A 14,088-nucleotide genomic window follows, 5' to 3' on the forward strand; every position below is an offset into this window, starting at 1 on the left:
TTCTTGGTATTATTTTCTTTTACATAAATGCTCCTTCGATATTGTTTTAGTTTTGAGATGTATGACATTTTTCATTATTTTCTTAAAATTTATTCTGTCCTTAAGTTAGGGATGTATACAACATTAAAATGGATTGCAGATAAAGACATTTGTAAATGAGTGTCTCGGTCAGATGGTTTTCCAGTTGAAGGTGGCATCTTGCCAACCAGAGGGCGGCAATTAGCCAGCATGTCTTTCTACATGATTTTTTTCCCTCTTTGTTCAGGCAGAGTAATATCCTGCTACTTTTAAGGGTAGAAAACTTCTCTTTCCTTCATGAGCTTTGAAAAGAATGTTGTTTGCCTGGTTTAAAAGAGTTGACCAGAAGATATAGTGTGTGGTCTCTTAAATTTACAAATTTCTACTTACACAGTCTGGTTCTAGCAACATGTCCTTTGCAATAATAATTTCGTAGTTATGACTTTAGTGATGTGAAACTACTTATGGTATATTTAGGTAAATATATTTAAAGGCACAAAATGAGAGTACAGAGATAGAGGGCCCACCAGGGGCCGATTAAGTTCTTTAAAAATGTAAAGCGCTTGCCCTGCAGAATGAAAAATGACAGTGCTGAAATGCAAACTCAAGAAAAGAAGGCCAGTGGAATTCTCATTGTTACCCATGCATTTCAATAGTACATAAAATATCAATCTTAAAGAAAAAAGCGTTCTTCTAATTTTTGGTACCCCTCTTTTGTTGTCTTCCTAAACATATCGTTAGAGTATGCTACTCCAAAATATGCCACTTGGTATAAAGATTGCTTTGAGCCAAAGGTAATTAGCTCTCTTACTTTCTGTCTAAAAGCAGGACATAAATAATCATTTATAAAAGTTCTTACTTTTCTCATACCTGGAAGAGAACGACTTATCTGCATAAAAAATCCTACTAAACAACCCTTATTTACCATGTATATCCTAGACACCTTCTCACAAGTCCTCCCAAACCCTTCTCCATAGAAGTTCCAAACTCCTTTTACTTTATTAAGCCTCTTCATACTTTGTCACCTTTTCTTAAAATGATATGTAAGCCCTGCATGCTCCTCATCCCCTTGAGTTACTCATTATGGAATTTTTTAGTGTGTACATGTGTTTTATGTGTAAATAACCTTTTTCTTCTGTTAATCTGTCATTTATCAGTTTGATTCATATGCTCCAGTCCCTGAACCTAAGAGGGTAGATGAGGTTTTTTCTTTTCTACAATGTGTCATCATCTTCCTTTTGGGTAATTCAGCATTCACTCTCCCCTAGATTATACAAAAGATAATTAAATAACAGAAGAATGATATCTGGAAGAAATGTTGTTTTTAAAGTTATTTCTCGTCTACGGCCATGCCACCCTGTACAAACCCGATCTTGTCTGATCTTGGAAGCTAAGCAGCGTTGGGCCTGGTTAGTACTTGGATGGGAGACCACCTAGGAAGACCAGGTGCTATAGGTGTAAAAAATAAAAAATAAAAGATTGTAAGCTGACAAGGTCCTTGCAATCTGTGAGGTCAACCAAAGGTTGCCTCACCTAAAAAATATAACAAATAAATTAAAAAAATAAAGTTATTTCTCTGGAATAAACTAAATATTCCTTTTCATGGTCTTTTGTATACTGCTCTGACAAGGTAACAAGCAGCAGGATTTTTGTTAGGTAAACATTTTATATTCGCTCCATCCAAGGCTTTAGAATCTCAGAGAACATAGAAATCCATTAAAATAGGTACTTGACCTAAAGCATTTTGAGCAAGAGTTATCCGTTGTCACAGTCTAGATGCTTCTAGAGTCTAGGCTGAGTGATAGTTTATATTTTTTAATTAGGTCACCTTTTTTTAGGATGGCATGTAAGTCAGGGATTTTCTTTAGCTACGTGGCGGTAGTTTGATTTTAAAATCAAATACTTTCTGATTTATCTCTAGTCTAGGAAGGCTTTTAATTTTCTTTTAGCGAAGAGGTGTTCCTAGTCTTTGGGGATTGGTAGGTGGCATGTAGTAATTACTAAAATAGTAAGATGAGGCCAGGACAGCCACGAAGTGCTCAGAGGATATTGTTCTGTACATAATTACTCTTGGATTCCTATAGTCACAATACTAAAATGAAAAGATAGACCAAATGTTGTGTTTTTTCAGTTTGTCAGTTTTTCTTACCATTAGTCATCTAACTTAGGATATTACCTACTGGATATGAAGGGTTAAGACCAAACTCAGTCTCAAGTATTTTGGCAAGACATTCCTATTTATTTTAATACACACACGTGCATATCATTTCTGCCTTGTTACATACAGTGTTTATGGTCTGAGTAAGACTTCTTTATAAATACACTTGCCAGGCTCAAGTTGAAATGAATCTGGCTTTTAAATGGTGAGTTACTCCAACAATGCTGCCATTGTACCCCAAGGTCTTGTTACACCTTTAGGGTTTGAATATATTCACTGGTTATAAATTTTTATCCTTTGATGTTAGAATCAGTTTTTGGCATTGGCCAAAAGTCATTGCGTACCAAATCTGGTGAATAACCTGGATAGGCAGTTTGGGTTGTTAGAGCTTTTTGGTTTATTGTTTTTGACTCATAGACTGTGAGCCAGAACGTTTCAGGATGATGAAACCAGTTTCTGAGCCACAGTTAACTCCTTGTTTTGTCCAGCCTACTTGAACAATGAGCCCAATTGACTCTGGGTCTTTGTGGGATGCTTCTACGTTAGCAGTGCCATTGAGATCAAATAAACAAGTTAACATTGTCCTCACTTGTGATTTTGATATGGACGTTTTCTTGGGTTTGGACTGCAGCAAAGTTTTCCATTGCAAACTTCATGTTTTCAGGTCATAAGGAAAACTTTTATTAGCTCTACTAATTTTCTCAAAATGTTACTTTTTTAGCTGTTCATGAAAGATACAACAGAGCAGGTTCTCAGTGCTCTGTCACTTAGTGAAAATGTTTGGAACAATCTTTACTAACTTTCCATATATTTGTTTGAAACTGCTCAGTCTGATTTTTCTGCATAATCATTCAATTGGATGAATCAAAATATTACTTTGACAGCACTTTATAGATGAGGTGATAGACTTATGGAAGATGAGACTTAATTTAAGGAATCAGAGATACCAAGGAGTGAAAATTCAAATCCAATTTGCTGACTCTAAACTTGAGGATGTTTTTGGCATATAATGCTGCCATGAAGGAATCACTCATACTTTCTTTAATTTTCTTATAGTAATGTGAAAATTAAGAGCTTTCCCCCTGTATTTTCATATATTTCACTTGTGGATTTAATACCACACAAAATTAAACGTTAAATGTTTTTCAGTAAGGTCATTTTAAATTTTATATTGGCATGGAGCTTATATATGCATTCATCTCAACCGATAGTGTTTTGGCCTTGATTGTTGCACATGAAGAAGTTACAACACATTCCTCCTGTGTCTGTTCTTTTGTTTCCATTAATCGTGTCTGAAAATTAGTTATACTTTGTAGTCATATTTATGTTGAAAGATTAGTTTGTCTTAATTATGATGTAAGGTATGTAGCTATAAAAGTCATACTTAGTTTACGATTTGTGTTCTAATATTTTTGTCTTTTAAATTGTACATTAAATTAGTTTGAAGCGTAGAGTTTCTCTATTTGTTAAATACTCTATGATGGTATCCTCATCTGCTTGTGACTTGAAGAAGTAGTCATTTTTATTTTGGAAATATTTTAGGCCTGTATAAATGTTTGTGTTGTATTCTAAGATTTATTTGGATTAGAGTAGTTTAGGTCATCTGCCACTGAATTCATTCTCTGGGGACTGTGATATGGGCATTCCTTTAGATGCGTGTGTTGGTGGCAGCTTCATTGGAAGTGTGAGTGTTGGAGAGGAGTGGGTCTCCAAATAAAAATCAGAATACTGTTATTACAGGTGAGAAGATTGATTGGTTGAGATTGTGTGCCAGAACTAGCACATGCTCACTGCAAGTCTTTTACTTGACTGTCTTGATTTAGGAGATGATATTCTTTGGCCCCTTATTCCTCTTACAGTGACCATATAGATATTCAGCTCAAATCTAATCACCTCCAGTTCGTCACACATATAAAGGACTCTTCCAACACACTCTTATTCTACCCTGGTGGACATTTAAAAAATGTCCCCTCGTTGTGGGCTAGGTATTCCTCTTATAGTTCTAGAGTAAACATAAATTGTACTGTGTGGAGAGCTCCAGAAATTAGGTCTTGTGGGAAAGGGGGCTGGTCTGAGTCAAGAGTTTCCTGTTGATAGGAAGCATTTAATAACTGTGTTCCAGATTCTTATCAGCAAGTCTCACAGTAAACTCTATGCCACACACAAACTCTGCAAAGCTCAGTGAAAAGAAATATTTATATGAAGGATTACATGATAGACATACATACAATCCATCCATCTTGTCATCTTTAAAAATTTATGATTGTATTAAGCTAAGCCGTTTTGGTGACTTACAATTCCTGGAAGGCATTGTATCAAAATGGCTTATGCTTCTTGTGGGATGAAAAGACCATTATTCCTGTGCCCATGGTACAACATAACAAAAGGTTAATATTTCTGATTTTTTAAAGTTTCTCTTTTAAAAATTTTTCTTTAAGGTAATTAAAACGTACTAATTTTCCTTAACTAGAAATAGCTATGTTAGCTGTAGTGTTCTTTTAGGTTCTGATTTTTTGGGTAGGCCTTAATATCAGAAACATTAAGATTTAGTTAAATAGAAAAAATTATAAAATATAATTAACACTAAATCTTAAAATTTAAAGATCAGAAAATAGGCTTAACAGATTTCGTTATTTTTCCCACAGTTTACAAAACTAACAGGGTTTTGGGATTGGACCCAGGTCTGTTACTTTAAGTCCAGTGGAGTAGCAATATCTCACATTCTCCTTGAAGCTTTTAGGATTATGGAGATTATTGAGAGAAGATGCTTGATATTTAGGTTGCGGAGGGAGGAAGGAGAGCCAGAGGAGAAGAATGTACTCTTTGTCAGATGCTACAAGAGTCAGAAAGAATGATAACTCAGAATTACTTGTTAATTTTATAGCAACTTTTATCGAGTGCCTTTTGTATCAAGGACATTGTGTTTGAGTTCCTAGGAGAAGAGAGAGGAAGACCTTGCCATTAAGGGCTTGTAGCCAGAGTGGGAGTTGAGGAAAGATGTATCTTTGTAAATATAAGTGATAGACAGGATCAGATGATTTCTGGGGTCTCCTTCAGCTCTTAAGAATCTGCGATTCTTTAGCAAGCTGCCAGTCATTGGACTACTCCCTCAGGCTAGAAGCTATAGGTGTGTGATTTGGGGTGTGGGGCAGGTGGGGTAGGTTTTCTTCAAAGTTAAGGATATGATAGAAGAAAATATTAGTGTTTCAGTTAAATAAAGTGTTTGTTCTCCAGATAACAAATGTAAAGCTTTGCTGTTATGAATATAGATACAGTTTTATTCAAACAGCAGTTGACTTAAGGTTCATTATCCCTTATCCTTAATTTCTGAAAAGGTAGCTCACCAATATCTTTTTCAAAAAGGCTAATAAATGCAGAATTCTTAAAACAGGTTTTATTCTGCATTCTATCTATGGGCTATATGGCAAATATTTCATTTAAAAAATTAGGTAGATAAAAAAATGCTGTTCGCAACATTGAGATGGGATGAATCCTTTAGTTGAAAAGGTTATGGGGAACTTTTACTTTGAAGGATTGGGCTCTTCTACCTGTTGAACCTTCTTATCAGTCTAAGAATGGAAAAGCGAAACTGTGGACAATGAGAATAGTGGCCCCATCTCTATGCAGATCCTGCAGAATGAAGGGTGTGCGTGAATGGAGCAGGGGCCTCAGTTTCCAGGGCCTGCAGGAGAAGTCCCGTCCTCAAAGGCAGCCAGTCAGGTTAGGACAAGAAGCAGTCCTTTAAGAGGCTGGTAGAGGACGTAAGGACTTGCTGATGATTCTTAAGTTCCAGTGGGCACTGGGGACAGGTCTCTAAGGGTTAGGGGGAGGCGGCTGGGAAGTTAGAGCCGATTAGTGGTGCTGGTGACATGGGTGACCTGCGCTAACTGAGCTGAACAAATTCTGGGAAGGTGGGCAAGCAGTTCAAGCTGATTGGGTGCTGTTGCTGGGTTTCTTTGTGGTGAGAGATCGGTGTGATGGAGGGCAAGTGAAGGCCTTGTAGGGGAGGCAGGCTCTTTTGGGGGTGCTGAGCTCTGCTGGCCTGCTAGGTTGGCGTGGAGTCAGTTGTGGGTGGACCAAGGGTGACTTCTGCTTGGCTGGGGCTTGGCAGCTTATTCTGAGCACACTGTACTGAAGGCCATTATACTGTAGTAGTGACTGGATTAAATTTTGTTGCTTACATGTTTAGTGGGTTTTTAATCCCCTAAAACATCCTGCCAAAAAAAGCTAGCATGTGGAAGTGTCTGCCATGAATACAGAGTGGTCAAGAAGAAACCCCTCCACCCCCGTTTTCTGAACAAGCCTTATTCTTTCACATCTTTGTATATTGCTTGTATCTCCTCTTCCTAGAATGTTATTCTCTGCCCAGTGAACTGTTGCTCAGTGTAAATACCACCCCTCCTATCCGTTAGCTGCTGAGTCTCTTCTGCCATTGTGCTTGGACTTTGTTTCTACACAACACCTTGTATTTTAGTGAGTTACGTATGTCACCATTTCCTGTATTAGTCTGCGTCCTCTTCCTCTCTGATCCTTAGTGCAGATACAGGTGCTCAGAGAACATTTGTCAAGTAAATACTGTGATCAGGGCTGGAACATTGAATCAAGCAACAAAAATAAAAAGTAATTGATATACATCTGAAACTTTTTAATTTCTTTTAAAAATCTTTTTAATTTTTCAATTACAATTGACATTCAATATTATATTGAATATTATATTGAATGTCAATTGTATCAATATTATATTGTATTCAATATTATATTGAATATTATATTGAATATCAATTGTAATTGAAAAATTAAAAAGAAAGATGTAAAAAAAGTAATTGCACAATATACAGAAATTAAAATGAATCATAGATTTAAATGTAAAACTACAAACTACTATAAGAAAACATTAGGAGAAAATATTTGTGACTTGAGTTAGGCAAAGATTTTTTAGGTATGCTACCAAAAGCACGATCCATTTAAACAAAATAAAGATAAATTGAATTTCCATTAAAATCTTCTCTTTGAAAGACACTCTTAAGTTGAAAAGAGGAACACAACCAGCCAAATGAAAACCCAACAGCAAACACTTAAAAAAAAAAAAAGATAAAAAGAGGAGCCATAAACTGGTAGAAAATATTTGCTAATCATATATCTGATAAAGGACTTTTATCCTTAATATATAAAGAACTCAATAATAAGAAAAGACACTAATTAAAAATGTGCAGAACTGATAGTTCACTTAAGAAAATATATAGATGGCAAATAAGCCCAGTCCATTTTGTCAGTCATTAGGGAAATATAAATTAAACCATGAGATACCTCTACATTCCTTTTAGAATGGTTAAAAAGAAACTGACTATACCAAGTGCTGATGAGGACATGGAGCCACTGCCTCTCACACGCACACACTGTATCACATAACCCACTCCTGGCCTTTACCCAAATGAAACAAAAACTAATGTTCGTATAAAATCTTTACTTTCATAGCAGCTTTTTTTTTTTTTTTCAATTGCCCCAAATGGGAACCATTTAAATTTCTCTCAACTGGTGAATGAATAAACTGTGATACATCTATACAGTGGAATACTGCTCAGCAATAAAAATAAATGTACTAATTACCATGTGTCAGATGGTTGAATCTAAAATGTATTGTGCTAAGTGAAAGAAGCCAGACTGGTAAGCATACAGACTGTACATTTGCATCTGTAAAGGAAAAGGCAAGATTATAGGGACAGAAAACAGATCAGCAGTTTCTGTGAGCTGGGGTGAGGGAAAGCTTGACTGTAGAGTGGCTTGGAATCGTTTTGGTCAGTGGAACACTTCTGTATGTTGTTTTTGGGTGATTCCACAACGGTCTGTGTGTTGCATAGAACACTGGCAGAACTGAACAGTAAAGGGTGAATTTTATAGTATGTAAATGATAATTTAACTAAAAGCGAAAACAGAAATAATTGATATTGATGATTCAGCAAAGGTTTTGTTAACTCTGTTTAAGCTTGATAAAACTGCAGGTTTGGGGAAGCAGTTTGCCGGAATGTGATAATCTAATCTCAGAAGGCCTTTCAGGTGATTGTAGTTTAGACGTCTGTATGTTTAGTCTTTTCTGGAAGTGCACAGCCAAGGTCCGTAGGCTGTAGTATGTTCCACACATATTATGGATGAGAGGGTCCCTGCATTAGGGAAAGCCAGTGGGTTTTGAAAATTTTGCAAATGTTGAATAAGACAACATTAAGCACAGTTTATGATAAAGGAAAATGTGGCATACATTTCCAGCAGGTTATGGAGCTCAGCCACATCACTTTATCATGTCAGTATATTATTGAACTCTGAAACTTAAGATCTCTGATTGGCAATTGATATGCTATTTCTAACAGTCCATTTGCTGTTATTTTTTTCTGAAATAAAATTGGTTTCATTTAGACAGTTTTGTCACACCCACGAGTTATTGTTCCTGATGACTCCCTAGAATATTGTCCAGTGGGTAGGTCAGGGGCTCATTAAGTAGTCTTAGTTTCTACATCTTTAAAAATTAGTTTATGACACTTGAACCCCACCACAAATGTTATTATGAACCCATTTTGAGTATTATGAGAAGCAGCATGTAGTAGTGACTTCTGGAGCCAGGTTGCCTGGGTTTGTCTTCTAGCTCTTCCATTTACAAGCTGTGTGACCTGGAGCAGAATTATTTAACTTATCTGTATCTCTGTTTCCTCATCAAAAATCAAGGGGTGATAATTATAATACCAGTTCCATGGAGGGTGTTTGATTAAATCAGCTAATAAATGGAAAGCCTCCACAACAGGGTATTATATAGTGAGCTCAGTATCAGTGTTAGCTGCTATTATTGTTGTTGTTATTCTGTTTGTGAATTGCCTCGTTAGCCTTCCTTAAATGTTTAAAGATAGATTGTCTATGATGCTCTTTCTCCTTTCACTTCCTGGGACTAGATTTTTTTTAGTTCTAGTGAGTAGACTTATTACATAATATTTTTTCCCCTCTCATTTCCCTGTAATTCCTCTTACACTTCATTGCATATTTGATTTTTAGTAAATACGCTTGATACATTTAGAATCCCTCTTCTAAAGTCTCCTATATAAACTAATTGGAAATAAGTTGTTACAGCATACCCTTTTTTTATGTTCAGAGATGCAAAACTGTTTTGGTTCTTTAAGAAATGAGAGACCAAACTAAATGTATCTCTTAAGTTAGAAGCTGGGAATGTAGTTATAAATTGAGATTTGGAAACCTTGGTAAATTTAGAGGACTGAATGCTATAAATCAAAACATCATCTTGTTTGCTGTCTGTGTACTATTTTACTTTTGAAAAATTGTGCTTTTTATACAGAGAAGTGCTTTCAGCACAAAGCTGATTGTCAGTATTTTGAAGGTGCTTGTTAAAAAACCCTTGGGAAAGAATGAAGCAGATGAAAGAGAAGCAGAGGAACCGTGGCAGTGGGACCCTCAAAAGAGAGTGGTTCTAGAACTCTACATTAGCGTTAGTGTAGGACTCATAAACATTCAGGTGTTGTAGTTTAAGGGAAACTGTGTAGTGTGCGAAACTACCTACTATATTGTTTTCTCAGCAGGTTAGAGTGAGCCAGTTAGAAGCGCACACATATAATGTTGTATGGTTGACTAAGAGACAAAATAGGAAAACTATACCAGCCAAAAGCACTGTCCTAATCTGGAGCTTTTGGTGCAGAAGCAGACCTTCAGCTACCACCGTTCAGAGGCCCTGAGAATATTGGAGTAGTGCCTGTAATAAAAGGCTTTGAGGTAGCCAAGAAACTTTATATTATGCTTAAGTTACTTCTAATCAAACATGAAGGATTTAATCCAGAATGACTCAATTAAGTTAAGATAGCTAATCTTTCAACTATCACGAACACAGCTGTCCAGAATCACTTATTCCTTGAAGCCGTGGTAGCTGAGGTTACCTGTATTTCAGAAGAGGAAATGAGGAAGAGACCATGCTGTGAGAGCATTGGAAATACTAGGAGGCGACTAGGCAAGCGTTTAATTATAAACAATGTTCACTTTTGTCCTGGCATCTCTTTCTGTTATTCTTCTGGTTTAAAACATTTAAAAATCATGAAATCTTTCATGCCTATAATACATGAAATGTGAGTATAAGTTTAAAGAATAAAATGAACATCTGAGTTAGAATACTCTCTAACTCAAGAAATAGGATTATATCAGTCCAAATAACATCCTCCTTCCTTCTGTACCACTTTCTTGTAGTCCCAGTCAAAATTTCAGAGTTAGGCTTTAGAAGAAGAAAAAAGTCTAGTACTTCAGATGAGTTAAAATACATTGGCTAGTATATTTCAGTATAAATTGAGGAGCCATTTTGTTATTAAAATAGATAATGACATGAATGAAAGGAAGTTTTTTTTTTTTTTTTTTTTTAAGCAAGACTAGAATTTCTGAAAACTCTTACTTCTTGAGACATTTTACACTCACCTCTTTATTGCTGTGGTTCTTTTGTGGGAGTTGTTTCTTGCTATGTAATTGCCCTGGCATTTGACTGTAGCTTCTTAAGCACACAGCCTTCTCCTTGGCATGGTCTAACAAAAACCCCTAATATTCAGATGGCTCTTCCTCTAAGTTTTTATCTTAAACTCTATTCTATCTATTCTCTGTCTCTACAGCAGTCACATGTTTTTCATAAGCACAGTCCATCCATTAGTTGAGACTTGAACATTTTGGGGTTGCTAAATTAATAACCTGTATTTTTAGAGAGGTTCTATTTTTTTTTGTTCACCAATTTGTTTCAGCAATTTTATTTTATTTTAAGAGTCTGCTTATTATGGAATTGGAAGGGACAGACTGAATTTAGTTTTTAAAGCTCAATTTAAATGACAATTTTACAATCTCCATGAAACTCTCTTTCTTATGCTAGAACAGTGTCAGAAGAATTTATTTGTTCTTTTTTCCCACTCTCAAAAATTCCAACAGAACACTCCTTTGACCTTGATTAAACTGTGAATTTAGTTTGAAAGTGAAAATTGGCATCTTGCAGGCTGTTTATAATGGTGCGATAGCAGTCCTTTTGCAATGTCCATTTGAAAGCCGCGTAGCCACAAAAAGGAGTGTCCTTTGGCAACACTTTACATTATTTGAGAAAATTATTTTTAATTACACAAGTAATACCTATAAAAAATTCAAGTTCAGATAAAGATAAAATTCCTCTGATCACCATTCTTCGTTCTACGACTCATCTCCAGAAGTAAGGAAGACCTTTTCCCAGTGATTTCAGAATATATTCTTTTCTACTTTATTTTTCATTTGCATATGCATGTGTATATACTTATGTGCACATACATGTATATCTATGAAAACATATATAACAAAAGTAGTATATTTTTGCGTATTATGCAAGCCACACTTTTCTCTTAGTTTTAGAGCTCATTCAGAACATGTAGATCTACCTCATTTTTTTTCAAATGCTGTGTATGATAAATGTGCCATAGTTGATTTAACAATCGGGTTGTTATCCGTTACTTGCATTGCATGTAGTGTTATGATGAGTACCTTTGTGTGATTCTGCTAGGATACACGCGAGTGTTTTTCTAGCTTAGTTTTGGAACAGTGAACTTGCTGGATTATAACAACTAGCATTCCCTATATTGAAGTCAATAAATAGAATATTGTTTGGCATGACTGGCTAATTGTGCTTGTGAAATAAATTGTGTATTTGTAATATTGTCGCTTAATTATGTCGGGAGGACAGGGGCCAAGTGTAAAACCAAGGAATCTCAGTACTGGCTTGTACATCAGAATTACCTCTAGGACATTTTAGGTGTTATCACCCCAAGAGAATGATTTAGTAGTTGTGCAAATCAGTACAAATGGCCCTTGGCATGAAGACGAAAATTAAATACAAGAGAGATACATCCTGAAACTTTCTTAGATTGCCTATATTACAACCGGTACTAACTGGTCCTGTACTTAACTTACACCATAAAATGTAGTCAGATATAGCAGAATAATTCAATTTATTTTGGACACTCAATGATTTTTTTATCCCTCCAAATACTTAAGAAAGTGTATAGGTATAAAAATGATTGTTTTAAGATTGACGGAGAGGAAGAGATTATTTTTAGGGTAGGAGACAGCAAGATTATAAACATGAAGTCTGAATAGGATTATATTTGTGGGATTGTGTTATAACTGTCAAAAATATTAATACAAGTTAGTATTGAAGTTTTTTATTATGAAAAATTAGAGAATATTCTATATCAGACACACATAGAGCATAGTAGTTGAGGGCCCAGAACTCTACATGTATTAATCTAGGTTCGGATTCTCCCTCCACTGTACTAGCTCTATGAACCATGGCAAGTCACTTAGCCTTTTTTGTACCTCAATTTTCCTATCTGTAAAATGAAGATAATGATAGTATTTATCTTACAGGGATCTGAGAGTATTAAGGATTATATGTAAAGCAAATAGAAGAGTGTCTGACACATTGTAATTGGTATGAAATGTTAACTCTTATTATTATTGCTCTTGCAGTTTATTACAATTATTATTCCCAGTGTCTTAATCTTCAGGCATTATTTCATGTTCAAAATACTTTTCTAAGCGTCCAGAAATCAGCAACTCAGTACTAAAGATGGTAAGTATAAAGAACTTGTACTCTGGAATATTGCTTCAAGGCCACTTTGATGTAACAAAGCTAAGTTTTTTTGTGTCCTTGATATGTTTAGGGTACCCCGGTATGTTGATTCTTGCATATGAAAATGGAGAACTAGTTCAGATTTCATGTTCATGTAATTGGTAGGAAATCTCACAGACAGCAAGGCAAGAATAAAGGGGCCTCAGTCCGTTTTGCTAACGTATTTGTGGTACTTCATAACATTTTGTAAAGCAACAAAAGCCTTGGAAGTAGACTTTACTATTTTCTTGCTGACGTTAACGATTTTTATAGAAATCATGAGTGACTGATGGGGTTGAGGTGAGAATTTTAGAATTTACAACAAATGTGAGAAGTGATAATTGGCAAAGTTCCCGAGGGGGTACTATGTGGGCGTGCAGACACAAAATGAATTGTGGAAAATTGATGAGTCTTATAAATAGCTCCTTGAAGTTTTAATATTTCCTCTCCTGCTTGAATCAGGGTTTTAAAATTTTGATTTTAAATCGTATTTGCCTGCTGAATCTCTCTTAGTTTTGGCTGTTCAGTCGCTTATATTTCTACCCTATGTAAAACCAGGACTTCTTTGTGTGGCACATAAGGTGTTTGGAACAGGCCTCTCCTGCCAGTATCTCTTGCTTCAACCAGTACCTACTTCACTGCTGCAGTCACCAGCAGCTCGGATGGCCTACACAGTACGGTTCTTTGTAGCTTTGCTTGTGCCATATTCCTGTTTAGAGTGGGATATTTCTTCACTTGGCAAAATCCTCTTACCCCTTGTAAATGAGCCCCCAAACCTCTCTCACCATTTTCTTTCCGCAGGTGGACCAATCACTTCCTCCTTGCAGGACGTGCAGCATAGCTGCGGAGCTAGGCTTTGGAAGCTAGGCCGCCTGGGCTCTCATCCTGACTCAGTCACATGCTAGCTCTGCAATCTTTTTTTTTTTTTTTTAAACTGAAATAAAATTCGCATAAATTCCCTTTTAAAAAACCATTTTAAAGTGTACAACTCAGTGGTTTTAAGCATATTTATAATGTTGTAAAAACATCACCATTATCTAATTCCCGAACATTTTCATCATCCTAAAGGGAAACAGGTATGTTAGCCGCCTCTCCCCATTCTCCTTCCTCTCAGCCCCTTGATCTAATTTCTGTCTCTGTATAATTTCCCTGTTCCTGGACACATCATGTAAAAGGAAATCATACAATGTATGTTTTGTGTCTGGCTTGTTTTACTCTTTATAGTGTCTTCAAGATCCATCCATGTGGTAACAAATGGCAGTAT

General features: G+C 35.9%; 1 protein-coding gene and 1 pseudogene across 4 annotated transcripts in view; both read left to right on the forward strand.

Annotated features, from left to right (window-relative positions):
• The window catches only part of SRPK2 (SRSF protein kinase 2), a 192,335-nt gene that overhangs the window by 40,323 nt on the left and 137,924 nt on the right, over positions 1–14,088 (forward strand). Inside the window, exon 1 of one of the 4 annotated variants that reach the window (XM_023537992.1) lies at positions 12,054–12,068. The exons of the other annotated variants lie outside the window; for them this stretch is intronic. The gene's annotated coding sequence lies outside the window, so the exon portion shown is untranslated. Of the gene's footprint in view, positions 1–12,053; positions 12,069–14,088 lie in introns of those variants that run through there. 4 annotated transcript variants of the gene reach the window in all.
• Positions 1,358–1,476, forward strand: LOC111747031 (annotated as a pseudogene).

The sequence above is a fragment of the Pteropus vampyrus genome, unplaced genomic scaffold (assembly GCF_000151845.1).
Source record: "Pteropus vampyrus isolate Shadow unplaced genomic scaffold, Pvam_2.0 Scaffold208, whole genome shotgun sequence".
NCBI lineage: Eukaryota > Metazoa > Chordata > Mammalia > Chiroptera > Pteropodidae > Pteropus > Pteropus vampyrus.